Raw genomic sequence first — 22,663 nt, forward strand, 5'->3', positions numbered from 1 at the left:
AATTCCCAAGAGTCTTTGGGAGAAGCCAGGATTCTTCAAGTAGTATAAGAGTGCTTTACATTTATATTGTGGTCTGTGTATGTATGTAGCTCACTTCTAAACAGAGTACAGTATAAAGGACAACGTAAGAACACCAGACACCACAATGCAAAGGAAGGTTTTAGCTAAGAACACACACATTTACATGAAAGAAACCTATTAAAATCAACTATCAATTGTGAAAGAATGTTAGTAAAATAATTATCCCTATGACCAGGAGTGTCTGTTGTATAAGAAGCTGGGCACATCCCAGTGACTGGTGCTGGCAGCTGGTTAAGAAAAATTCCCAGACGACAAGCCTTCTGAAAGTTCAGCCACCGAAGGCAAATACAGTAGGTAGTACCCACTAAGTTTCACTCAGAGTATACCCATTGAAATTAATAAATATGACTAAACAAAAATTTTTTTTCCTTCCAGTAGCACCTTAAAGACCAACTAAGTTAGTTCTTGGTATGAGCTTTCGTGTGCATGCACACGAAAGCTCATACCAAGAACTAACTTAGTTGGTCTTTAAGGTGCTACTGGAAGGAAAAAATTTTTTTGTTTTGACTATGGCAGACCAACACGGCTACCTATCTGTAACTGTAAATATGACTAAGTTAGTCTTAATTTCAACAGATCTACTCTGAGTTGAATGCCATTCAGTCAGTTACAGAACAATTGTAGAGAGCAAGGGAGCTAAAAGTTTACACAAATAAGTATATCTGCATATACAATAATTGCAACTGCATCATTTATTCTAAGAGCAGCCCTGTTTAGGGAAGTTTTTAATGTCTGACTTTTCTTGTATTTTTAATGTTTTGTTGGAAGCCACCCAGAGTGGCTGGGGAAACCCAGCCAGATGGGCGGGGTATAAATAATAAATTATTATTATTTTATTATTATTATTATTATTATTATTATTATTATTATTATTTTCTTGTGGCACAGAATTTAGACTTCCTATTTTGCAGAACATAGTAATGAAGGAGGAGGAAGAGCAACAGCTGAGCCTTGTGTTTTTATATTGTAAACAGCCCTGTAATGATCCTCTGCTGAAGAACAGTATAGAAATGTTATTTTTTTAAAATAATAATAATTTACCATCCTTTTTATAGCACTTCTTGCCAAGGTACAGTATGATAACCTGAACTTCCAAAGGACTGTTAGTTGCATACAGGCCAGGCATTCAACAAAATGAAAAATCTATGTGAATACCAATTTCTGTCTGTCACTGTGAAGTCATCTTTGTGACTTCGCCTGGGTCTGCTGTCTCCTCTAAGCAGATTTGGTTTAGATTGATGTGGCTTAGCCAAGGAAGGCAGACAGGCAATAACCAGGTTACTGACAAAGGAAAGGAACAAATAGGAAGACTGTTATTAGTTTATTGTAGCTTTTATGGTGAAGTTAACTATAGTGACTAATGTGCAATGGCAGCTACTTTCAGAGACGACTAACAATATGACTGTGAGCTATCTGGAATGTCTTAGAAACAGATATTAAGTTCGCACTTGCCAAGCTATTAGCACATGAAAACAATCTATTATGGGTCACCACACTTCTGTGTTCTCCAGAGAGAACAGTGTGTGAACTTGAAAAGAAAAAATCTGCAAAACTAACCAGGTTTAATGCTTTAATTTCATTTCAGGGTTTTATCAGCTGCTCTTCAATTTCCCTCTTGAGTAGGATTTGTTCCAAAAGCAATTATATTTTCAGAGTTAAATGTTAATATATATGGGGAGGGAGAAAGTGTAAATCCTGCCTCCAGCAGCAGCAGCAGCAGCAGCAGCAGCGAATGGCTGCCACTTGCTAACCAGCCAGTACAAAATGGGCTTGGAGCAAAGAATTCTGGACCAAAAAAGGCCGGTGAGGATTTACAGTATCACAAGGGGGTCGCTTGTTCTTGTGCAAGTAATTTTATATGCTTAAATGAAGGGCACACGTAACATTTTTAAATAACTGTAAACCACAGAGTCGTTCACATTTTATCATTATTCTAATTTATTTCTTGCAAATGACTTACAAGAAGGCAATGTGAATTCCTTGTAAATTTGCATCCGGCTGCAGGCCAATTAACACCATCTGTGTATAGATGACTACACAAATTAATCATTCCAATCTATCCATAATTATTTTTCCTGGACATCTTGTATGATTAACCAGAAGAGAGGAATCTGCACAGGTGCCACAGACTGATGTGGGAAGAAAGGGAGGGCACAATAATCTCCAACTTTTGGTCTTGCCTGGGAAAAGTCCTTCGGACTATTCTGTTGAAGACATAGAATGAATGATGGTAAAAGTTCAGCCAAGCCAATCCCTCTCACCAAAGAATGTTCAGGGGATAAGCGACTGTCTCTGCCAATCCCCCATAACTAACGATTTAAAGCAGGCAATATGATAATTCTATATTTTCTCCCAGACCTTCTGTTTCCATGAGGTCTGTGCCCTTAGATCCTAAACCAAGTTGTATGTTCTGGCTCACTTTCTCTTTTACGTCTTTACATTATTGCTAAATTTGTTAAAATTTATACGTGGGAGCACAAAACATTCTGTCAATGCTATTATTAACAATATTTTATCTACAAAGTTCCAGTCAGCAAATATGAAGACACAAACCAATTTCCCTTGCAGATGGAAACACTGAGGCAAAATATACCCTGCAGCCAGTTTTTGGCATTCACTTTTGTTGTACCTTTAGGAAATAGCTTTTAAATGACTTCTCTTGAAATCTCTGTACATTTTCTATTAAAATATATAACACTTTTCAATCCCACTTGTTATTTTCTTATATTCAGGTAACAGGGAAAAAATGGTCTTCGTGAGAGAATAAGATGAAGATCTAGTTACGTAATAGATTTTATTTATATTTGGATGTGAGGGCGATCTGGCTGCGACATCTGTCACCCCATTGATCGCCAGGGTTGATTTATATTTTATTGACAGTTTGTATCAAATATGCGTGTTGTGGGATTTAAATAAGCATTCTACAGCAAACGCTGGATAAATACAATGCTTATTAAAATTACTGGATGGACTTATTGGGATAATAAAGCTCAGGGGGTTTGAATAATTTACAGCTATGAGACTACAGTAGATAACTATTTTATTATTTCCAAAAATTCTTACTGGAGTTAAAAAAACCCCTATACCATTATGATTTGGTACAGAATGTTGTGGATGTGCTGACTGCAGAGAATTAGAGAAATAAAATGGGCAAAACAATGTATCTGCTGGTGCTCTATATAAGTTAGGGTGCAACCCTCCCCTTCCAAGGGCAGAGAGGGTGTTCTGCTGGTGGTATTTTCCCTTAACTGGCAGTGGAAAGCTCTGCCACCATGGATGCTCCATTGGCAATGCTCCGTAGAGAGGCGAGTTTCAGGAGCATGTCTGGAGCAGATTCAGGGACCCCCAGCACAGGGAAGAAAAGGAGCACTGCCCTGAAGCTAGTGTGGTTATTTCCCTGCCCTTTGGAACCAATATTCTTTGCTATTGCATCTACAAAAATTATTAATTTTTGAAGTCTGCATCATGTAATAGCAGCATTAAAGGTAAACATCCTGAACTTTAAAATGCACATTTATATAAATTAGAGAGCAACTTTTAAACTTTTCAGTATGACTGCAATGAGGCCTTCCTAAGTCCTGCTTGTCAACAAACCTGGTTTTGAGGTTCATATGAGGATATGTCAATACCACATAAGAAAAGCCAGTGTGGCAGGTGGGGAATGGAAGAGAGGGCAGATCAAGGTCGTCTAATGCAGAGGGTAAAGGGTATATCAGTAATAACACAGAAATATAACCAGGTATGTAGGTCTTCCTACACTGATAAAGTTATTATTATTAATGTTCTTGTTAAACACTGGAAGCTGGAAGCCTTTGGCAACTCTAAAAGAAAGCATATTAGATATCAAAATTAAAAGCTAAACAGACTTTAAAGTATTCCTCTAAGGACATCCTATCTACTTCCCAAGAGTTAACGTTTATAATATCATCAAAGGCATTTTGTGAAAAGAGACTAACCACTCTTGGGTGAAAGCCAAGTTTTCAGTGTACCTAATATGAAACAAGACAACAGAATCCAAGGCCAAAAAAATTAAGGTTACACTCCTATTCACAATTAACTGAAATGAAGTTAATTTCAGTTATCCACTATTGAACATAGTGGATACTCTTTTAAGTAAATATACACAGGTTTGTGCACTTAATCTTAAAATTAAGATTTTAAAGAAGACAAAAGACTTAATTCTGCATTTGGATCCCCACCCCTGTTCTCATTTGCACAATTAACTGTCCCATCTCCACAATAAATAGTCTCTCTCTCACGCACATACACCATATACTCGTTCCAGAGGGATACTCTTACTATCACTTGTAAACTGAATTGGAGAAAAGCTAATTGTGTTAATTAGCCTACCAGTGTCAAGATGCCTGGTTACAAACAATTATTTGTTTTAATGAATTATCACTGTGAATAGCTTAATAATTTAATTATCACAATTCCATATACTGTCTGACCTGTGTTTTTTTTTAATAAAAGAAATGTGGCTATATGCCTGTAAATCTGGCTGATGATGGGCTGTATTTTACCAATGTTTGTTGCTGAAGATTCTTAAGGTGCTGTCACTCTCTTTCAGCGACTGATGCTATCCTATGATCTAATGTAAGACATTACAAAGACATGATAAAGCTCCAGTGCTCTTTACCTGTGGAACCTCTAACTGTGGAAGATGCAGAAAGCATGGGACAATACAGACTCTGAATAAATCAAGCATTTCTACTTCACAACCTCATAGAATTACTGAAGGAACTCTCTGAAGTCCAACTAGACATTGTTTAGCTTTCCTGTACTCATTCTGCCAAACCCAAAGGATGTAGCACCCAGCACATATGAAGGATGAAACTCAAGTATTGCCTCTTTATTTCTGTCTCTGGTATACACTAGAGCTATTCAGGGCATGCTGCAATACAACCAGGTCATTAAGCCTCCGCCCTGTAATGGTTTTTTAACAGACTTCTGCAACTTGTGACCAAGAAGAATCCAGCCCACAGGCCATGTAAGGTAAGTTACCAGGGGGGGGGGGGGTCTGCCTGATGTGGATAACAGAAGAGCTGTGGAGCCCCCAGGAAGCCACAATCCATTGTTAGTTGGCTATGCTTTGCTTTGTGGACCCAAAAGTTGCAGTTTTTCTTGACAATCAAGTGGAATATAAATCTTATGGGGGGGGGGGAGAGTGCCGGCTTCATGTAGTTGGTCAAGGGAACTGTGGACTCAAAAAGGTTGAAAACCTCTGTGTTAAACTATTACCTTTATCACAAAGTGAAACTGGAAAGGCAACAATGCAAAAGTGATGGCCAATATTCTACTTTTCAGAGAGCATGTAATGGAGAAAGAGGGAAACTGAAAAGACAATGCTGAGACGTAAAAACTAGCTTTACAGGCAACCTTATGAAACACTCAAAGAACCTCTGCTCATCCACATGACTTGCCAACTAGAGACATTTGATGACTCAGAAGATGGTAAAAGTTATACAGATTTGGAATGGCAGTTTTCAGAAAACACACACATTATCTGTTCCTCTCACAAGGTCCCAAAGGAACATGCTCAAGTCTAGGCTGTGCTGAGTAGAGCCAATACTTTTTGATATGCTGTTCGGGGTGTGTGTGTGTAATAAAACATACTTCAGTGGCAGAAGGAAGATACCATTATTATTCAAGACAGGATCTGCACTCTGTGTGTGGTTTATGGCTTGTCACAGAAGTAGGCATAAGGTACAAGAGCAATATGCTCCCTGTGGGCTGTGAGCCAGTTAAGATAAGTCCCAGGGCAGCTTGTTAAGTATTACTGGGTTATCAAAGCACAAACAAATAATAGATCAGATGTCCTGCTTTTGATTGAATATGATACTCTGATTGATTTGTGGAGATGAATTTGATACAGGTTGGAATACAAGAGTTCATGCCATAGTAAATGTGTTAAGTTTAAGGTGCCACGAAAGTGTTGATTTTTGCTACTGTAAACTAACTTGAACCCTCTTCTGGTTGGATTCTGGAATTCAGAAAAGGTTCTCCATCAAGGCAATAACAGGTCATAACCAGACTACTAAATCAAACTGGTATGGTTCTAGAAACCTAATGCAATTCAATAGCGTCTGCTTGTTCAATAGTCTGCTTCAAAAAGGAAAGTCTGGCGATAGGGCCACAGTTGGCAAGAGTAGTTTTTTGAGCCAGAGCTGAATTGCAAAGCTGACCTCCTCCTTTCTCTTAATGAGGCATTAACAACCCCAGACTGCAAAGAACCCAGTCTCCATTAAGTTGCACATGTTGTTGTTGTTTAGTCGTTTAGTCGTGTCCAACTCTTCGTGACCCCATGGACCAGAGCACGCCAGGCACTCCTGTCTTCCACTGCCTCCCGCAGTTTGGTCAGACTCATGTTTGTAGCTTCGAGAACACTATCCAACCATCTCGTCCTCTGTCGTCCCCTTCTCCTTGTGCCCTCCATCTTTCCCAACATCAGGGTCTTTTCCAGGGAGTCTTCTCTTCTCATGAGGTGGCCAAAGTATTGGAGCCTCAGCTTCACGATCTGTCCTTCCAGTGAGCACTCAGGGCACATACTACCCCACAATCGAGTCTGCTTCAGGAAGAGAGAGGCAGACTGGAAATGATCCAAAAGAACAGGACAAAACTGAGGTGAAGAACATTCAAACTCTGCATCCTAACTTGGGACTCCCAAGCTGAAATGAATTCAAAAGATTTTGCCTGCACCATCAACAGCAAATTCATTCCAGCAAACAGATGATGACTCAACGTTCAGATGAAGAGTGCTGGGTCTTACCAGGTCATGCACCAACTGGAAAAAGCAAGCACAATGACAAAGCTTCAAGGTGGTACTGAAAAAATATATAAAAATTTAGTGAAACAGCAAGATGTCCAATGTTAAACATCCTATTTTTCGATATTATTCTGAGGTATTGTCTTTTGCTGCTCTTGTCTGCTCTGCTCTGTTTACATTTGGTCTGCTCTCTCTCTTTCATTTACCAACTAAACAGCTCTACTGTACAAGACTTTGCAGACATATTGGCAGCCAAGAAGGGAAGTTACTTTGCAGCCACGACTGCCACAGCATAGTCTTTCAAAAATGATATATTTAGCAATTGGCCAGCTTCAGAGAAAGATGAGAACTACTTGTGCTCTAGTTGTCTTTCTTCCTGCTTCAGCTGTCTCCGTCAAGGGAGACATGTTCTGACAAAGTGTGAAAGGGCATCTCAAAATGATTGTGCCAGTGAACTAAGACAGCCTTTCCCAACCTGGTGCCCTCTAGATGTTTTGAAATACAGCTCCCACCAGGCCCAGCCTCCGCAGCTGATGGGCACAACATCAAGGAAGGCTGATCTATTTTACCAGTAAACTAATCTGTCAAGAAGTACTATCAAGGTTAATAGGGGTCTCTACCAGAAGAGTCCTGCAGATGTTGGATTCATGGGTTATTCTAAGTCAGCTACCGCCCCAACATAAAAAGATACTCATCTGTAACCTTCTGAATATGATATGGCAACAGTGTTCGATTACAACTGGAGAGGATTGCTCTTAATAACAACATTAACAAAATAGAAGAGGAAAAACAGGTGTTAGAAAAGTTTTCAAAACCAAACAGAAAAAGAATGAAACTCTTGAAAACAATCCCCCCCCCAATGTATTGCGTCATTTTAAAAAGAAACCATCCTGTAGTACAACATAAAACATTTTCTTGAGGAACTAAAAACCAAAAACGCAAAAATACCGGTATCTATAGTAGAGTAATTCTCAAGCTGGGTCTAGAAACCTCAAGAATTATAAGGAACGGTTGATAGAACTGGGTATGTTTAGCTTGGTAAAGAGAAGACTGAGAGGTGACATGATAGCCATATTCAAATATCTAAAGGGCTGTCACACAGAGGATGGAGCAAGCTTGTTTTCAGGTTACAAGAAAGGAGATTCCGAGTAAACATCAGGAAGAACCTTCTGACAGTAAGAGCTCTTAAAACGCGCCAACAGCCTCCCTCAGGAGGTTGTGGGCTTGCCTTCATTGGAGGTTTTAAAGCCAAGGTTGGATGGCCATCTGTCATGGGTGCTTTAGCTGAGATTCTTGCATTGCAGGGGGTTGGACTAGATGACCCTTGAGGTCCCTTCCAACTCTACAATTCTATTATTCAGCAATACTGATTACACTTTTGGTAAGAAATTATCAGATTACTTATTCTGGAACAGCCTCGCAAAAGCCTCACAGTACTGTTAATAAGGTGGGGGGGGGGAGGTAAAGGACCCCTAGACGGTTTAGTCCAGTCAAAGGCAACTGGACTATGGGGTTGCGGCGCTTATCTCACTTTCAGGCCGAGGGAGCCTGAGTTTGTCCACAGTTTTCTGCGTCATGTGGCCAGCATGACTAAACCACTACTGGCGCACGGAAACGCCATTTACATTGCTGCCGCAGCGGTCCCTATTTATTCACTTGCACAGGCATGCTTTTGAACTGCTAAGAAGTAGCAGTATTTGTCAGGGGAGGGGGGATCATACTCTAAAATCTCTGGCTGATGCCAAGAATTGTAATGTCCATCAAATTCAAGAAGGGTCAGCTTTGGGTATTATTAACTTTTTGAGGAAATTGGTTGGTAATGATTGCAATGCTAGATAGTTTTGCAAACTATACTGGAAACATACTGCAATTTTTGGTCATCCTAAACCAAAGGATGAACCCTTACAACATAGTGACATGAATTTGTGATACATATGCCCCGTCTCAACATTTATTTTCTGGAGCTCTGTGTTTTAGTATTATTTTCCCATTGCTGATTAGCATCTTTCCTCAAAAGGTCAGCCTAGGACAAAGTAACATTTAAAGTCATCAGAGGCAATCATCTTGATTGCTATACTTTAAATAAAAATGTTCAGCTAAGGAATGTCCATTGAATATCACTTCAATTTATGACCTCATTAAGTAAATAATCTTCTCAGTTCAAAGCCATGCTTTAGTCTGCAACATTGGCATTAGGCCTAAAAGGTCATGAGGGTTGTTTCAGTTGCAGGACCTTGATGATGAAGAATTGAGCAATATATATAGGAAATGACATCTACAGCAGGGATTGGGAAACTCTGACCCTCAAGATGTTGGTAAATTACAAATCTCTGATCAGTAGCCATGTTAGCTTGGGCCGATGAAATATGGAGTCTACCAACATCTCGAGGGTCACAGGTTCCCCTTCTCCAGTCCAGCGGTTCTCAAGCTTTTTTTCCTAGGCCACACTTTCAGAATAAAAATTTGCTCATGTCACACCTTTTTTTTTATTGATAAGAAAGAAATACATTGGAAAACAAACAACTCCTATAAGTGCTTGATTTATAACATAGAACACAACTACTTTATAATATGATCACGGGACACACAGAAAGTATAAACCCAAACAGCTACAAAAGAACATGTATCATTCCCCAAATATAATTATAAACAAACCTCTTACCTACGTACCTTATGTATATAAATCCCATGAGAGGTGTGAGCTTACTTTTGCCAGGTAATCTTATTTATATTAGGTCTAATTTGAGACAAAGAAACTCTCATCTCATCAATATAAAGAAGGCTTTCTCTTTTCTCATCTTTCATATTTGTCAGCGTTGAAAAACCCTGTTCACAACAATATGTCATGGAGAACTGTAGACTAGCTCACGTTCTTGAAGAGAGGCATGGATACTGTTTCTGGTTGTATAGCCAAAAAATATGAGTTTCTTTGATTGTCGTTGAATCTCCCTGCCACACTTGGCATCCTCTCTTGCCACACTTGACAAATTGCTTAAGAATAGTCATTGTGGCTAGTGCTGTACAGGGTCCTGCAATCCCAGTGTAGGCAACACCCTCATGAGATAGGTCCTACTCTAAATTGTCTCCCTGGGGCCATCTGTTCAGCCTCAATGTGTTGCCTTTTATGTGTATTTTTTGTTCTCTTCTCTTTGCATAACAAGGGATTGGTAGCAGCCTGTGCATGGCTATATAGTGTATCAGCACTTCTCTGAAGCAACTGCCTTGTTCTCCACCATCTGAGCTTTCCTCAGAAATAATTAAGTCTCTAGATGCTACGATGGTGGAGAAAACTTCAGAAATGTAAACCAAACATAACTATATGCATCAATTTATGTGTAAAACTTTATATAGCCTTAAACTATTAATACACTCAGTGTACCCCAGAGATATGTTATACCGTTTATACTGGAGAGAGGTTAACTTAAAAGCTGAAAGTATTTCTTAAAAAAAGAAGAAGAAAGAAACACACAAATAGAATACATGCAGAACTTTTTTTAGGTGGAATTTGGGAGATCATCTGTTCTCTTTCTCTCTGATGTAGATTCAAGTACTGTAGATACTGCTGGACGAGAAGAATATAAAAGATTCATACCTGCACCATAGTGGTTCACAGATTACTGGGGCAACTCTTGAGACACAAACGACAAAAATTAATAAATAAAGACGTCCTTTATAGGAACAGATCCACTGCTTATCCTGATTTACAGCAAGCTGTGTCTTCCTCCTCCACTAGCCAGGGTGAACAAAAATAAATCTTCAATGATAAATAAATAACAATTTAAAAACAAATAAATCTCTTTAAAACACGCTAGATCAGATTATTATTTTTTTACTTTTAAAATTCTATCAAGTTGCTACAGGATGCAGATATAAATTCTGCAGTGCAAATACATAAATTCTGCAGATATAAATATTCTGTAGTGGATAATATAACATCTCTATTTAGTTGCAAGCAGATATGTTTTACTTGTTATGGCAAGCAATATGTATACATTAGGATGCCCTACTCAGTACAGAAATATAAATCAGAAATCTGGAAACTTGATTTCAATCAGAACTTTAAACTGTCCCATTTTCTTTAGGATTTAAGTCAATAACTTAAACTCCCCTGATTTAAATCAATATAACTTGATACTAGTTTCCCATAAATCAACACTGAGAATGGCCACGATGACAGGGCAAGGACAGGCTCAATGAAAAGAATAATACAGGAAATAAAACAAAAGCAAACAAAATTGTTTTTCAAAGTACCCGATTGTCCTCCCATTCAGCAAACAGTAAACTGAGAGCAGATCAAGCCTGCCATCTGGATATTACTCTTATTATTTCCATCAGGCAGCTCTCATTAATTTTCTAAACCCATTATGTCATACTCAAACATTAAAAAGTGGGTTCCTTTCTGTTTGGGGCTGTCACCTTTTTAACCTGCACTCAATTTTCCAGTAAGAAGCAGCACACTCTGGATGCAGCAGAATCCTGTGTAGTTCTACTCAGAAGTAAGCCCCACTTAAGTTCAATGGGACTTGCTGCTAGGTAAAGATGCACAGGACTATATTCTTAAGACTCCAGTCCTACACACACACCAATGAATAGACATGCCTAAAACTGCATTGGCAATTGCAAGCAATGATCTATTTTAAGACTGCATATATTTAAGCTAATTAATATTTAAGTTAATTAATGTGTACAAAAAAAAGCAGCAGGCTGAGACTCTTGAAGAGATTGCAGTTGGCTTCCTGAGTTCAACACCCTTCTGGAGGAGCCAGAAGGACAGAGCTACCACCTGACGGTTCAATCTTTTCTATTCTATATCTTGGTTAGGTTTGCAAATAACACTAATGTTAACAAATGCTAATGTTAATTAATGCAAGAATAATATTTTTCTCCTTTTTAATTTGCTGTGAGAGCTGTTGTAGCTGAAAAGCGACTATCCTCAACTGATGCTATAGGCACTAACCAATAATGTCCCCATTACTCCTACATTGCTCACTGAGGCAATGGGTGAGCCAACAAACAAAATTGCACCTTTGCAGGAGCTCAATACTGTGGGCTGGATGCTACGAAACTACAGACCTGCTACAGGACAATGCTATCTAGAACGCACCACAAAAACTGCCAATTATTACATCTACCCCCACTCCAGGGGCCTCAAGAAACTACGCAATATAAGAAGACCCTGAGACAACAATCAAGGATGAACTGGGATTTTATGTCAGAACAATCCTACACCATCTAGTCAGAAGCAATCCTCGTTTTCAGTGAGCTTACTCCAAGATTATAGAATTACAGTCTAAATGCCCATCTTCAAATGTTATATGAGACACAAAGAAAAACTAATTCCTTGATCTTGCGTGAAAGTAATTCTTTCCCTCTCATCATTCCACTTACCTTGTAAATAAGGGCAGGGAACCTGTGGCCCTCCAGATGTTATCGGACTACAACTCCCATCATCGCTGACCATTGGCCATGTTGGCTGGGACTGATGGGAATGGGAGTCTTGAGGACAACAAGTTATCCACCCCCATTCTAAAGTATTGCTAACTTTTTTTGGGGGGAGGGACAATACCACTGTGTTCCCGTTGCTGTTATATTTTAAATTATATTACATGTTTGTTTATTTGATGCAGTCTTTCAGTCTTATATTTTACTGCATTCCAATTTTTAAGCCATATTCAGTTCTGAAAAATGAAAGGTTTACCTTTTTTTAAAAAAGTAATGAAAAGCTCATTCTTGATACAAAACATATCAAGTGAGAATATTCTGTCTCAAGGTGTTGTGAGCTCCATGTTTTCTCATCTGAAATGTACTGGTATGAAAAAGAAAACTAATTGAAAAAAAGTGCAAAAACACCTGAATAAAATTGTTTTTCCATTCCACATGATTAGGCACAGTGTGTGTAAATTCTGATGCATGTTCTCTCATTTCTGCTGTCATTCGTTCGCATTTCCACCAAATAAAATGCATTAACAGTGCAAGGGTAGACTACCAAAGGTAGCTGAACCACTGCAATCCAATGGACTTATCATCCTTGCAGGATGGAAGTGAGGTCAGGGGACCATCCTTTTCTGTTTATTGTGTGGATGCTGGTGGTGGGACTGTTAACAATTTTCCTCCCACTGGGAACAAGAGGGAAATAAAATATGCCAGTTCCTGGGCTGGCATAGTTTCATCTCTTGTTTGGTTCTGTGTTTTTCGATCCAAGCCTCCTCCTGGTGTGTCCTTAGAATACCCCAATGTAAGTAGAAAAAGACCCATGCATGTTTCCGCAGCGGTAGGTAGAGAACATCTAATATCAGGTCTCTCTCTCCAAACTTGGAGAAGAAGAAGCTTTCTATGGATGCTGGATCATCATATCAGGGGCTACAGGACTGCAGGATCTGGCTAAAATCCTGTATCCACATTCTGGGAGGAAGGCTCATTGAACTTAACAGAGTTTCTTTTTGAGTAGATATGTACAGGATTGCTCTGTGAATTGTACTCAGGACTTTGTAGAATAATAATAAAATACATAAATGGAGAGCTAGTGTGGTGTCACCAGAAGTCTGAATGACCGCACATAAAGTGTTGGATCAGGCTGGGATCTGCTCAGCCATGAAGATCTCAGTGACACTTTGAGCAAGGCACCATGTTTCATCCTAACCTACAGTAGGAAAACAAACATAAAATAAAATTATGCCCACTGGCCTGGGCTTCTTGGGAGAAAGAAGGAGATAACTGGGAATTAAAAAAAAATGAATAAATAAATTTTGAATAACTTTCCATAAAAGGAAAATGCCATTTGCCAATGGATCGACAACTGTGAAAATACATTGGCTGAGGTAATAAACAGATATTACCAAATGAAAGATGTTTTGTATCATAACATGGAAAACATTTCCCACCATATACTACAGAAGGGGATATATCTCTTTGTGAGATCTGACATACTCTACAAGCAAAGTCTGTGGAAACATCAAGAAGCGTGAAAATGGAGATGCAGGTACAAAGTCAAGATTGCTTGCTATAAAATGACTAGAAGAGGGCCTTGCGGGGAGGGGGGGGGGATATGCATGAAAAACACTTGGAGAAACTCTTAGCGTAAAATGGTCCATGAAGTCAGATGGAAGTCAATTGCTTTCTCGCAGCTAATTTTAATCTCATCTCCGAAACTGAGTCTAGACTCATTTCCAGTTACACCATTGTCAAATCAGAATGTGTCATAAATGATTAAACAGGCAAACTTATGCCGCAGTCCTTTACACACTTACTTAGCCCTATGCACGTTACTTCTGAGTAGACCTGCATAGGACTGAGCAGCCAGGATCCTTTTTTTATGATAGTGGTATGAGTTTGGGATGAGGGGAGTAGGCTGTATGCTGGCAACCCTTCTAATCTCTGGATCCAGCAAGAGTTACAAGTGTTAAAATATAAGCAAGGATTGAAATTCCTGGTGAGGGTATATAGCCTAGGAAATAGGCCATTAACAAAGGAAGTGGCTCAGCACCAGAGGGCAAATAGGTGAGCCCCCTCCCTCCCTCAACTTGTTGGTAGTTAGAAACACATAAGGCCAGAGTGGAGAGTTGAGTGATAGGAGCTAGAAGCTAGAAGGGATGGGGACAACAAGCTGGGAAGCCAGAGGGATGTTTGATTTCTGTTTGAATCCAAGGCTGTGACTATGGGGGCAGCAAGGCCCTCTTGGGGTGTTAATGCTGTGATCCTCCCCATCACAGGTTGTATATAAAGTGGTACCTCACGTTAATAACTTAATTCGTTCTGGAGGTCTGTTCTTAACCTGAAACTGACCTTAACCTGAGGTACCACTTTAGCTAATGGGGCCTCCCACTGCCGCCACACGATTTCTGTTCTCATCCTGAAGTAAAGTTCTTAAACTGAGGTACTATTTCTGGGTTAGTGGAGTCTGTAACCTGAAGCGTCTGCAACCCAAAGTGTCTGCAATCCGAGGTAGCACTGTATGTGTAAATAAACCATGTATCATAAAGAGACCATCTCCTCTTACCCTCATTCTGAAGGAAACATGATCCCTGTGTAAGCACCTAGAACTTGGAATATTGCACCACTCAAGAGTTTGGGGTGGCGTGCAACTATATATATATGCCATAATGACACTGCTTGCCTCTGCAGGTGGCAACCTCATGCAGGGAACAAATTCTAAGAAGCTGCTCTAAGACATAAACCAAGTTAAGGTCTCCCTTAACTTTACCTGGGCTTGACCAAGACAAAAAAAGGACTGTGTCTCATGTACACATACACCAATGTACAGAATAACTGAAACAAGTTTATCCTGAATATAAATAAGCAGCTGACTTTATGCTTTCAGCTCTTGAAAGATTAGCTCTTACCATTTACAAGGCTTTCTCAAACAAAACAAGTCCAAGTCCTCTTTGTCACTTAAATTTCAAATGAGACCTTAAACAATGGACACAAGGGAGCTAAACTACAAGCATTAGATTCCCGACAGAGATGAAATCTTAAATTATATTGTTACACACAGTACAGTGAACACAGTGCATGCAACCAGAAAGTATATTCTATATATACTAAGCATAATATGCACAGTATTTTGGCATCTAGTTTTTAAGTGAAAACACCATAACCCCTTGTTGAAAAACATACTGAGCTCTTCCGTTCTAAGGATGACTGATTTCTCCTAAATTTGATAAAAGTGAAGTTTTATTCTTAAGAGTCACTTGGTTCATCCATGCTCATCCATACATTATAAAATGCAGAGGCAAATTCACTTTAGGAAAACAAAAAGGCACTTTGATGACAACCAAGCCCAATTATCTGAAAGCCAAAACAGTGATGATCAATTATAGCTTACACACATAGCATTCTCATTCTAAAAATAAAACCCACTAATTTTTCATCATGCAACCATGGTTTTTTTTTTAATGCATATCACACTTATAAATTATATGATACCATTTTAATTTATTTACCTATCACAGTTCCAGGAAAGCCTACTTTCATATGGGGGGAAAGTGGGTGCCAATTCCCATGCTGGCAGTTACTAGTACCAGTAATTTATCTTATGGATTTAAGGAGGTAATGAGAACCTGACAGCAGCTTGGCTCTGGGTCACAGAAACTACAAGTCACCACCCCGTCCCATACGAATTCAAGACCACCCTAAACATAGCATGCAATACACGATGATCTATTCTAAACCATACACACCTTGGTCCTGCCACTGAGCAGATTTTGAGCAAAGTGAGGTCTGGACTTTGGAGGAAAAAAAGAGAAAGTAAGCAATCTCACTTTTTGGTTCTATTTTGTTTTATGCCCTTGTTTATTAAGTCAGAATGCAAAATATCAACTATAGCAGCTCCTGAAGTTTGCTTTCTTCTTGCCTAACGAGGAACGGAGGCCAGGCATTGAGAAGAAAGAAAGGAGACTCACTCGACTTATTACATGTGATGAACCATTAGGCTGATAACAGGCGATGCACCACAGCATTCCATTTCAGCAGGAATCTGAGGAGTTCAAGAGAGGAAAAATAGCAGAGAAAGTCCCTGCCAACGCCTTTACAATCTACGCCACCCAGTTCCTTGCACCCGGCAAGAAGGAAGGGAGCACTTGGGGTTTCCTTAGAATCTTGGTAACCTAAAAAAAGCAGGAGGCGTTTAGATGCTGCTAGTGGTTCTCAAGTTGGACCGGATCTCATGCACATAGCTAGCCCGTTTAGCTAAGCTACGGCACTATCCTTGCGCTTTAAGGCTGCAATGCTACGAGGTCTTCGCCTGGAACAAGCGGGACTTGCACCCGAGGAATCACGCCGCAAGGCTCGGGCTGCGCGCGGAGCCCTTTTTTAACGGATCTGACCAATTCGCAGCTCCTACCCAAACTTCCCGCACGCCTCGGCGCCGGCTCCTTGGCTTGCTCACCTCCACTTTCCAGCAACTCTCCTGCTTAGCTGCGAAGCCGCTGGCCAAGCTCCGGCAGCAACCAAAAGCGGACTTTCCCCTCTCTCTCCTTTTGCCCCGCGGATGGATAGGAAGGAAGGGACGAGGCTGCGCGCTCCCCAGCCCAGGCTCCTGGCGACGCTTCAAGCCCCGGCAAGCTGCACCCTCTCGGCGGCGCGCTGCAGGTGCTTCCCCAATCCCGTCCGGGCACTAAGAGCAGGAAGCCGCCCTGCCGGCTCGGAGGAGGCAGCCCAGAAACGGGGCGGGAGAGCAGGACGCCGCCCCGCGCCACCTCGCCTCAGGCGCCGCCTTCTGCGCGCACACTCGCTTGCCGCTGGAAGCCCCGCAGAAAAGGCCGTCGGGTGCAGGAGCGGCGCCTACGTCGCGCTTCCCGGAGGGGCGCCTCGCCCGGCATTGGCGCGCGTTTGGGCGGGCTGCGGAGGGCGCGAGCGCTGCGTGCGCCCCAGGAGGCCGGCGAGGGCGGGAAAGCGGGCGGCGCGCTCCTCCCGCGCGCCCCGAAGGGGCTTTTTTGGCGGTTCCCCCGCTGCTACGAAGTCCTAAGCCACGAGAAGGAAAGCGCCTCGTGAACATAGCACTGGAGGGTCTCAACTTTTCTGGACGAGCACTCAACGTGTTGCAGATATTAAGCATAAGAAACGCTCCTCATTGTCCACACCCATAAAAATATTCAAACTTTTACTGGCAGAGCTCATTGAAATAAAGCAGAAAACATCAAATGAAACGGGTCCCAAATATTCATACGATGTCTGTCCAGCATAGGCTTAGCATCTTACAAAATATGAAAATGATCCAAGCTGATCTAAAAGCAAAGGTCTCTCTCTCTCTCTCTCTCCCCCCCCCCCCCCAGCCTGCATACCAGCCTCCAGACGGTTTACTCTCCCTTCAGGAGAGTTTCTTTTACACATTCATTGAGTTTGGGAGAAAAGACACTTCAAAATGGGAGATTTTGCAACCCAGTACTTCTCACATGATCTCAGGTTACAACACTCACATGTTAGCTACCAGAGAAACAACCATCAGTTAGTTAATCATTAACCTAAGGAGATTTCAAAGTGCTCTCCTCGCTTTCAATATAGCCCCATGGGGGGGAAAACATGTTGAACCTTTTCCCCAAAATACATTTAGTCATTTTTCATTTCTGTGTCAATTAAACCATTATACAATACTTAACGTGTGCCCAAATAAAAGCAGCCACAACATGACCATATACCTTCGCCCTGCCACATCGAACAGGAAGCCATGACCAATTTCCTTCAACCTCTTATTTCAACCTGACCACGATCCTGTAGCTTTTTGTTTTAACACCTGAGCCTGACAGGCCCCACCCCATCCCCAATGCAGCAAGTAGTTCTACAGGTCTCCTGCAGATTTTAAATAGACTTTTTCTTTCATAAGAGACTGAATAAAACAATTAGTCTCACTTGATGCCGTTATGTTCTCGCCTTCGTGTCACAAGCGTGGTGGCCCCAAGCTCTGCAGCTCTCTCAACTGCTTTCCCACCACTCTCAAAGTCAGCTTATACAACATACCTGGAGAGTTCGTGCTGCTGTGAGACACATTCCTCTGAGAGTTCAAGCGGTTGCAGGGCAACATGCAAGAGACTGGGTCTGCGTGTTTTTCAATCGTTTATGAAATGCTAAGTAGGTGCCTATGACCTTTCGAGGTATTACAATTGGCATTCCAGTTCTAGCTAAAAGGAGTCAGCTTTTTGCACCATTCAACAGGAACAACTCCCCCCGTTGCTCTGGTGAACCATATCCATTAGCTCGTCCATTTGTGCGATTTCTAAAACCTTGAAAAGCCTTTCTATAATGTAGGGATGAATCACATTTCCTGCCAACACAATTTTTGCAGCCACGTTAGTAATAACTTGCAAAATTACTTACAAGTTATTACCTTCAACATACAGTAATTAAAATCAGTACGGAAACATCAAATTTCAGCAGTATTTATTCCCACTGTCTGGCTTTTAAAGATCTTCTTTTTCTCCTGTATCTCAGCCTGTTCTTGATTATACCATAAGGGCTGCTTATTGTTCTCAGGTTTGGAATCTTACCTCCTTTTGCCCATAGTCTTGTCAAGCAAGTCTTGCTGTTTCCAGTTGGTAAATATATTGAGAATTTCCTCTCTTTATTCTAGAGCCACTACTGCAAGTTTAGTTCAATTTCTTGTTATTTCCTTCACTGCTTATTAGAACATTCTACATTTGGGTCTTCCTGTTTCTACTCTTAAGCCACTGTCTTAAAATGCTCTTGCTTGGTTGATATTTTCTGCTGCTCATTCAAATATTTATACTCTCCTCTCCTCTGAACTCCCTTGGTAATTCATCTCCAGTTTAAGCTGCTTCTACCTACTGCCTACCATACTGCTCTATATCACAGGTGAGGAAGCTTCATTTTATGTGGCCTTATTCTTCCATCTCATCAGAGTTGATGAGAGTTTACTTTATCCCCAGTGTTATGGCTTGGGGAAAATAGGTTTCCTCTCCACACACATACCATCTGACTGAGAACAAATGGATAGCATTGCGTATGTGCTGTCTGTACTAAAGAAAGGAATTACTTTTACTGTATGCTTCCTAGAATAGTTGCTGTAATAAACTTTTGTACAGTGGTACCTCACGTTAAGTACTTAATTCGTTCCGGAGGTCCGTTCTTAACCTGAAACTGTTCTTAACCTGAAGCACCACTTTAGCTAATGGGGCCTCCTGCTGCTGCATGATTTCTGTTCTCATCCTGAAGCAAAGTTCTCAACCCGAGGTACTATTTCTGGGTTAGCGGAGTCTGTAACTTGAGGCGTATGTAACCTGAAGCGTATGTAACCCGAGGTACCACTGTACTTCCAAACCCCTTCTGTGTATATATTTGAGAGTAACCATCAAACTCATTAGGACTTACTTCTAAGTAGACTGCAAAACCTGAGGTAGCCATGGTGAAATTTGAATCCTGTTGGTCTTTATTTTGAATTAGGTATATCCAAGTAGCCTCTGCCTGCCAGCATGCAGACCCTTGGCAGCAAAAATATTGCCCACTCCTGCTCTTTCTCTTTAAGTCCAGACTCTTTATATGTAACAATCTTCTAGCTAAGTCTAAGATTACTGTATTTCCTCTCCTTTTATCCCTTTTCCCTTGCTGCTTTCTAGCCCTGGAATGTCCTTGCAGCCCTGAGAGGCATCAGATTCTATTCCTCTTTTTAATTTTTTTTACCTCTGAGTACCTCAGGAAACGTCCACCTCATGAGAAGGGAAGACTCCCTGGAAAAGACCCTGATGTTGGGAAAGATGGAGGGCACAAGGAGAAGGGGACGACAGAGGACGAATGGTTGGACAGTGTTCTCAGAGCTACTAGCCTGAGTTTGACTAAACTGCGGGAGACAGTGGAAGACAGAAGTGCCTGGCGTGCTCTGGTCCATGGGGTCACGAAGAGTCAGACACGACTAAACGACTAAACAACACCTCAGCAAACAGGGACATGGGTGGCGCTGTGGGTTAAACCACAGTGCCTAGGACTTGCCGATCAGAAGGTTGGCAGTTCGAATCCCTGCGACGGGGTGAGCTCCTCTTGCTCGGTCCCTGCTCCTGCCCACCTAGCAGTTCAAAAGCATGTCAAAATACAAGTTGATAAATAGGTACCGCTCTGGCGGGAAGGTAAATGGCATTTCCGTGCGCTGCTCTGGTTCACCAGAAGCGGCTTAGTCATGCTGGCCACATGACCCGGAAGCTGTACGCCGGCTCTCTTGGCCAATAAAGCGAGATGAGTGCCGCAACCCCAGAGTCGGTCACGACTGGACCTAATGGTCAGGGGTCCCTTTAGCTTTACCTCAGGAAACATCTGTTCATCCGGCCTTTCCCCAACTGACCTTCCTTTTTCCTCCTTAAAATGTCTTACTTTTACTTTTAGACTGTAACCCTGCAGGTGGAGGCTTCTTTTTTAAAAAAAAAATGCAGCACAATTTTAGGTAATAAATACATAAATAGCAGTCACATTAACCACTTGAAACCATCATATTTGTATCAAAGAACACCTACACAAAACAGAATAAAAGCCTGCCTGTCAAGCATTACATTTCTAGCACATAAAAGTATCTAATCCAAATATTTGATTTAATTTTGCAGGTGTCATATATCATCTATAAGGTAATCTGAACTAGGTAAAGGTAAAGGTACCCCTGCCCGTACGGGCCAGTCTTGACAGACTCTGGGGTTGTGCGCCCATCTCACTTAAGAGGCCAGGGGCCAGCGCTGTCCGGAGACACTTCCGGGTCACGTGGCCAGCGTGACATCGCTGCTCTGGCGAGCCAGAGCCGCACACGGAAACGCCGTTTACCTTCCCGCTGGTAAGCGGTCCCTATTTATCTACTTGCACCCGGAGGTGCTTTCGAACTGCTAGGTTGGCAGGCGCTGGGACCGAGCAGCGGGAGCGCACCCCGCCGCAGGGATTCGAACCGCCGACCTTTCGATCGGCAAGCCCTAGGCGCTGAGGCTTTAACCCACAGCGCCACCTGCGTCCCAATCTGAACTAAGTCGCCTCCAAAGAAGAGCGAAATGAGAAAGTTTAACTGATAGGACTTAAGTGAATATTCTCTCAGATCTTATCCAGAATAGTGGCACCTTAGTTGAGAAACTTGTGTATCACTGTAATAAAGAACATACGGAAAGTTAAATATGAGTGCCTTTTTGGTCCCATCTCCAAGATTATTTATTTCATTTATACCCTATTTTTCCTCCAACGAACCCAAGAAAGCATTCATGGTTCTCCTACCCCATTCTATGCTCAAAAAAACCCTGTAAAGCAGATTCTCACCAGGCTGAGAACTGGTGAACGCTGAGCATTGCGGTTAGATGGCGATCTGAACTCAGGTCTTTCTGATTCTAGACTGACATTTCAACAACTGCACCACATTGACACCTTCTGATCAAGTGCCAATAAAAAAATAATGCAACCAGTGACGGCACCAAAAAAGCTGCAAAATAAGCAGCGGATAAAGATAGATAGATAAGATAGAACTCAAACCATGGCTTGAAATATTTTTTAAAAGTGGGAGAATAATAGACTCTTTGCCTGGCATTAAAATGACAGCACTGTAGTTACCAGGAAAATCCTGCTGGGGAGAGGATTACAAATTATGTGTGCCACCTCTGAAAATGCTCTCTTTCGGCTCAACGATCACTTTACTTCAGAGGGTAAGGGGATCTGCAGGAAGGCCAGCACAAGCCATTTCGCTGTCTTAGGCAAGGGGCAAGCTGTTGCCAGCGGATGAGCAAACAGAAGCCACATGCAACACCACCAGCAGGCACAGACACTCATAGGCGCCACAACTCGGCTCCCACTGCAGACAAGGGAGCATAGAATCACAGAACAACAGAATCGTACAGGTGGAAGGGACTCCAAAGGGTCATCTAGTCCAACTCCCTGCGATGCAGGAATCTCAACTTGTGGTTCCCCATCCAATTTAAAACCCAAGCTGGACTCTGCTTAACGTTGCAAATGTGCTAGTTGTTTTATTGCTGCGCCCGTCAGTGAGTCTGAGCAGCTTGCTACGCAAGCATATACTGGTTTGGATTTTGAAGGTAAAACGTTTGGCTAGCAATTTACCCATATTACAGATGAACTACTTTTGTACTTTGAGGCATACATTTTTTAACATATCTTCAGTTACTTACATTCCATTACACTTTATGAAGTAGTAGGCATACAAACACTTAAATCCAATGAACAAGTGAATCTTTCCCAAATATTTATTGTGTCAGGGTTTTTTTAATTTATGATCTATACAATCAAAAACCCTATCTATACAGCCATTTTTGCATTTCCACACTTTCTCATATTTGCATTTGGCCATGTGGAGGAAACTACATTTTAAGTTGGAACTGTACATTATGTAATTGCAGTTCC

General features: G+C 41.4%; 1 protein-coding gene across 5 annotated transcripts in view; it reads right to left on the bottom strand.

Annotated features, from left to right (window-relative positions):
- Positions 1–18,211, bottom strand: part of KCNG2 (potassium voltage-gated channel modifier subfamily G member 2) — a 50,608-nt gene extending 32,397 nt beyond the window's left edge. Inside the window, exons 1-2 of one of the 5 annotated variants that reach the window (XM_079983787.1) lie at positions 16,731–17,101; positions 16,246–16,449 (exon numbers count right to left, since the gene is read on the bottom strand). The gene's annotated coding sequence lies outside the window, so the exon portion shown is untranslated. Of the gene's footprint in view, positions 1–15,786; positions 15,808–16,023; positions 16,050–16,245; positions 16,450–16,730; positions 17,102–18,190 lie in introns of those variants that run through there. The other 4 variants (XM_079983791.1, XM_079983786.1, XM_079983788.1 and 1 more) reach the window with 4 other exon arrangements.
- Between the last annotated feature and the right edge of the window lie 4,452 nt (positions 18,212–22,663).

This window comes from Podarcis cretensis, assembly GCF_951804945.1.
Source record: "Podarcis cretensis genome assembly, chromosome: 7".
Classification (NCBI taxonomy): domain Eukaryota; kingdom Metazoa; phylum Chordata; class Lepidosauria; order Squamata; family Lacertidae; genus Podarcis; species Podarcis cretensis.